Genomic DNA, 5,859 nt, shown 5'->3' on the forward strand with positions numbered 1-5,859 from the left:
GCAAATTGCAGTGGGTTAGAAGGGCTTTATCTGAATTGTGTACCGAGATGCAGATCTACTGTTTTGGGAACAATTTGTTTTTGTTGTTGAGACCCAGAAAGCAATTCCTCTTTTTACCTTTATTTTGCTTAAAAAGTTATCCCGTAATTTTAAACTGCGTAGAACTAGAAGAATGCCCTTGCGCTCAACTAAAACTGACACGTGTTTTAACTTTCCAGTCAGGTACATTGAAGGCCTTGTCACTTTATTGATTTTTGTTTGTTTTTTAAAGACAGGATCTGCCAATTTACTAATGTTAATAGAGCTGTAACAGGAGAGTATAAATAAAAAGATAATTCAGAGAAAATTTACTGAAATTAAGTTTGGATTAAAATCATCTGGCTCTTTTAAGGAAAAAGGACATTAACCAAAACTAGCATTAAATATCAACAATATTTATGATTCTCCCACTCAGTAGTACATATGACGTTTGGCAAATTGTTTAACTTCCGTGGATCAATCTCCTCACATGTAAAATCAAGAGGTTGGACTACATTGTAAGTGTCCTTCTGTTTCCACCTCTTCGTGACCGGGTTGTAGGTGAGGGAGGAGCAGAAGAGCGATCCCGGTCTTGGCTCCTTCTTCTGGCACGGCCAGAGCTGACACCCCCACGAAAAAACTGCACCGCGCCTCGGCTCTTTCTCCACTGCTTGAGGGACCAATCCACTTCCGCATAGGCCTAGGGCCCCACGTTCTGCGATCAGCGCCGGCAGCGCACAGCATCCTGGGATCTGTAGTCCTCCACCTGTGGTTGGCAGGCGTTTAGAACACGGGGTCTAGGTGGCATTCTGGGATACGTAGTTCCTGGACGTGGGGGGGGCGGATTCGTTCGTTTAATCTGTTTTCGACTTAGAGAGCCAGAAACGACACCACAGACTCCGGCGGGTCACATGACTCCAGTCTAGCGTGTAGCGCGCACTGCGGCTCCCGCCCGGGCGAGTTCTCGCGCCCGGGCGAGTTCTCGCCCCCGCGCGGCCGTTGCCGAGGAGACGGCGCATGTTCCGCCGCGCGTTGCCCCCTCTGCAGTCCCCCCGCCCCTCTTCTCCCACCACAATGAGATCCTAAGATGGCGGTGGCTGCGGCGGTTGGCGCTGCGTAGCTGAGGTCGAAAAGGCGGCCATTGGGGCCAAGGCAGCCAGGAAACGTGTGGGCCTCTCTGCTGCGGTCTCCAAGGGCTGACCGCTGCCGGTGGCGGGTCGTGGGGGCTGACCGCCGCTCCGCCCTTGACGGGAGAGGCTGCTGCTTGTAGAGGTAATGCCTGCGCGTCCCCAGCCCTTGGCAACCGAGGGCGGCGCGCCCCAGGGGCGGGAGAGTAACGGCTCCGGGACACTTGGCCCTGTTGGGTCTGGCCACGGGCCCACGCCTCCTCGCTAGGCTCCCGGGTCTTCCTGCCCTGAGCTTCCTGTGCCCGAGGCGGACAGTCCGCCCCCTCCCTCAGGACCGACCGCCGGAATCCCCGGGTGAGCACCTCGGGACGCGTTGGGGACTGCAGGACCCCCTTCTTGCCTCCTCGCACCTCTTGCTCGCCCTGCCGGATAGGCCGCCCCGCGTTCCAGTGGCTCCGGGAATGCCCCTTGCGGGCGGAGGAAGCGGAGCAGGGGCTCTGGTTTGGGTGCCAGGGGAACTGGGTCGAGTTCTCAGAGAAACAGGCCTTGGTGGCCATAGTTCATCCCCGCGTTCCCTCCTGTTTTATTCTGTGGAGGTCTCGGTGTCCAGAGTTGGGGGGCAGAAGGGCGGATGAGGAGCGACGCGACTCTGAAGAGTTGCAGTTGGGTTTTGAGCTGCAGGATTTCCGCCGTCTCGGTGCTGTGGGAGCCGAGGGGCCGGGGGAGGCGTTCCTGGGAATGTTAATGTAGTTACTGTTGCCCCTTTTTTCTCCTTTCCTGCAGATCTAGTTAGAATTGGGCCTAGAACCGGGAAAGAGTAAATGCCAAGTGGGACTGGGGGAAACGTTGCTTGGTTTGCAGAAACTGGCGTTTGGGGATTAGGCCACGCCAGGGAGGCTGGGCGCGCCAACTTTGCATCCCTCAGCCCACTCCCCAGGAACTCGCCTGGTTTATTTTATTTTATTTTTTTGGCCGGGCTGAGGTCTGTATCGTGTGTCTTACGGGTGAATGTTCGTGTTTGGGCGCTGGAAGAAGCGGGCTTTCTGGGCGCCCCTACCACCCCCGCCCCATAACCGCTTTCCAGACTCCACCTGCTGGTGTTCTCTGGTTACGGGAGTGGGTGTTGCAGAGCCTCGGGTGCACCTGCTCCTTTCTTTCCCTAGCACCTTCCTGGTGAGGGCCACTGAACACCAATATAATGCAGTTTTTTTGAATTGAAGGTAAACCTAGTATTTATGTAGTGAAAAGGTTATTTTATTGTGAAGTACAATAGCTTTTAAAAGAGCATTTTAAAATCATCGGATATACGAGGTTCTTAAATAGTTTGAGTAACAGGAAGCTCGATCAATCAAAGGAGTAAACTTTGGTATAGACTATTAAAGGATAATTAGGGCTAACCATCTTTGTTATACTGTTCCGAAGTAGATACTACTTTGCTGTTTGGTAGGATTTTAGAAGTTCGGAGGATTTAAGCATTAATGCATATCACACTATTTTCCAAAAGAATTCAGGTAACTTTAAAATATGGATAAATTATGTTTTTCCCTTCTTTTGATCTTTCTAAACCTATTTTAGACCAAAACTGTAGTATTTGTTATTCTATATTTCGTAGTGTAAGTAATTTACTTAAGTGATACATATTTTTAATCCTAAGCAGGAAACAGCTTTGAAGTGTGGAGCAGGAAAGGAGCAGTTTCTGAGCTGCAAAAACTAGTTTCTAAACAGGTAATTTGACATTATCGTCTGTATTATCCTTTGTATTAGAGTTGAAGAAGACTTTATGGTGGACACTGCTATCAAAATAACAGTGCATGACTGAGGACCCTCTCTGCTTAGTAAACAAACATTCTGGGTTCACCGCCCTGTTTGCTCTGTTTTTCGGCATGCTGCTTTGGCCTGCCCGTATGTCTTTGTTAGGAAAGGCCATGTCATTCCTAATTATTAAGTACTAGAATGGTTTATGCAGTACTGTTTGAAATTTATTTGTTTTCCCAGAATTTTTTAACCTGTTTGAATTTGTCCTGTAACTGAATAGCCTCTCTTACCAAATCCATTCAATCTCGGGTGCTCTTCTACAACCTTCCTATTAATTGGCTGTTCATGAACTCTACTTTTTGAACTTGTTATACCTTGGCCGAAGTTTAGTTGTTTGAAATTACTTTATTATTCTTTTTTATACTTCAATCTCCCTTTCCTGGTATAAAATTACTTTAAACATTACTTTTAGTGCATAGTCAAATGCAAGTGACATAAAGGTATTCTCTGTCCAGTGGAATAAAGTCAGTGCTGTAGAATGTAAGTTTACTAGGAGAAGTTAAATAATTGTTTGCAAAGGGCAGTTTGGAAAAATGACTAAAAGATAATTAGAAGTTTGTTAAAAGCTTTTTAGAAATAATATCTCTTCATAAAAAACTTCAGAAAGAAATAACCTAAATTTAATTCTACTGTTAAAATTTTAAGAAAGTTCATTTTGAAAATTTTGTAGAAATCAGCTGGACGTGGTGGCTTACGCCTATAATCCCAGCCCTTTGGGAGGCTGAGGTGGGCGAATGAGGAGGTCAGGAGATTGAGACTATCCTGACTAACATGGTGAAACCCCGTCTCTACTAAAAATTCAAAAATTAGCCGGGCGTGATGGCAGACGCCTGTAGTCCCAGCTACTCCGGAGGCAGAGGCAGGAAAATGGCGTGAACCTGGGAGGGGGAGGTTGCAGTGAGCTCACATTGTGCCACTGCGCTCCAGCCTGGATGACAGAGCGAGACTCCATCTCAAAAAAAAAAAAAAGTTTGGTAGAAATTAATATATATTCTTACTTTCCACAAAAGCAGACAGATTTTTATTTTATAGTTCTCCTGTGAGGATATGAAATGAGACTTATGAGAAAGTACAAATAGGTAGTTGACGGGTATCTTAATTATACTTCTCAGTGGGTTTTTTTTAAATTGGAAGACTAACAAAACAAGGCAAGAAAAATGGAACTCAAGGGCAAGGTCACATGTGAGTGTGTATGAGAGTTAATACTAGAGTGATTGCTGTATGGTAGGCTTTAGTAAAATAAACAATAATTATAAAATTAGTTATAAAATTTTCCTTTTAGCACATTGGGGAAGATGATGGATAAGAGGAATAAAAATAAAGGGTAATTGAGTTAAATTGGAAGACCTGGGTTTTTTCAATAGGAGATTTGGCCATTTTCTTCTGAAGGAGGAAAGTGGATTTGAGACTTGGAGAAAGTAGTAAGGCTGTGAGATTCACAGTAGAGAACTAAGAAGGCAACCGGAGATACATAGCAGTACTTTCATTTTTACAGATTTGATTGAGTGCCTTGCAGCGTGCTGTGTAATAGCTACAGTACTAGAGATACAGCAGTGTGCAAAACAGACAGGGTGCCTTACCTCATGGAGTAAACTTACATTTTAAAAGTATATGTGTTATGTGGAGTGTAGCATCCCTTAATAGTGATCACAGTTAATGCCATTTTATGACTATTTCCCCACTTTTTGACAGCTTAAGAATAGTAGCAGAGAAAACAGATGCTGGGGTTTAACCAGAATTGAGTTGACACAATAGGCAAGTAGGTGAGGAAGTGAAGGTTGCTAGCTAGCAAGGCTTTTTTGGAATGACTTACTTGGGTTTGGGTTTGAGTAAGGAATCAAGGGATTGGTGGATTTAGGGAGAGAGAAATGATTAAGGGGCTGTTAGTATTCAGGAAGGCTAAGAGCAGTTTCAGCAGGAATAAAGTGAGAGAAGTAGAATGCAAAAACTTATGATCAGAAAGAGGAACTTCAGAAGTTCAGGATCCCGAACAAATGATCAGTTCAGTTTGGAATAGAGAAGATGAGATGGATATTGGAATTGAGGCCAGAGTCTTAGAAAAGTCATTGCAAGTGTTTAGGTCATGAAAGCAAGGAATGAAGTAGAGAGTGAAACCGTGAGCCAGTTACTGTCAGGAAAATTACAAGAATGTCTTAGATAGATATTTTCAGAGGGGACTATGAGTAATTTAATGCCGTTTGAGAAAAAAATAATTTTTTTCTTTACTGATTACTTTGGGGTTTTTTTTTTGGAGACAGAGTCTTGCTCTGTTGTCCAGGCTGGAGTGCAGTGGTGCCATCTTGGCTCACTGCAACCTCCTCCTCCTGAGTTCAAGCAATTGATTCTCCTTACTCAGTCTTCCAAACAGCTGGGATTACAGGTGTGCCCCACCACACATGGCTAATATTTGCATTTTTAGTAGAGACAGGGTTTTGCCACGTTGACCAGGCGAATCAAGTGATCCGCCCCTGCCTTGGTTTCCCAAAGTTCTGGAATCACAGGCATGAGCCACTGCATCTGGCCTGATTATTCGATTACTTTGAATTTGTTCTTTACCTTATATTCTTATTTCAGAGGTAAACTGTAGTCGTAGGTATTTTCATGGTAATTAATACTGTGATATTCTATCATAATATGTCTGTAGTAAGAATCCTGCAACAGGATATTCTCTTTTTTTTGTGATGGAGCCTGCTTTGTCACTCAGGCTGGAGTGTAGTGGCACAGTCTCGGCTCACTGCAACCTCTGCCTCCCAGGTTCAGGGGATTCTTCTGGCTCAGCCTCCCAAGTAGCTGGAATGACAGGCACATGCCACCACGTCTGACTAATTTTTGTATTTTTAGTAGAGACAGGGTTTCACCATGTTGGTCAGGCTAGTCTTCAACTCCTGACCTCGTGATC

General features: G+C 45.1%; 1 protein-coding gene across 3 annotated transcripts in view; it reads left to right on the forward strand.

Moving 5' to 3' along the window:
* The first annotated feature begins 923 nt into the window (after positions 1-923).
* The window catches only part of PCM1 (pericentriolar material 1), a 114,498-nt gene continuing 109,562 nt past the window's right edge, over positions 924-5,859 (forward strand). For 2 of the 3 annotated variants that reach the window (XM_011979602.1, XM_011979604.1), the window contains exons 1-2: positions 1,052-1,290; positions 2,803-2,870. The gene's annotated coding sequence lies outside the window, so the exon portion shown is untranslated. Of the gene's footprint in view, positions 1,291-2,802; positions 2,871-5,859 lie in introns of all 3 variants that reach the window. The other variant, XM_011979603.1, reaches the window with a different exon arrangement.

The sequence above is a fragment of the Mandrillus leucophaeus genome, unplaced genomic scaffold, assembly GCF_000951045.1.
Source record: "Mandrillus leucophaeus isolate KB7577 unplaced genomic scaffold, Mleu.le_1.0 Scaffold204, whole genome shotgun sequence".
Classification (NCBI taxonomy): Eukaryota; Metazoa; Chordata; class Mammalia; order Primates; family Cercopithecidae; genus Mandrillus; species Mandrillus leucophaeus.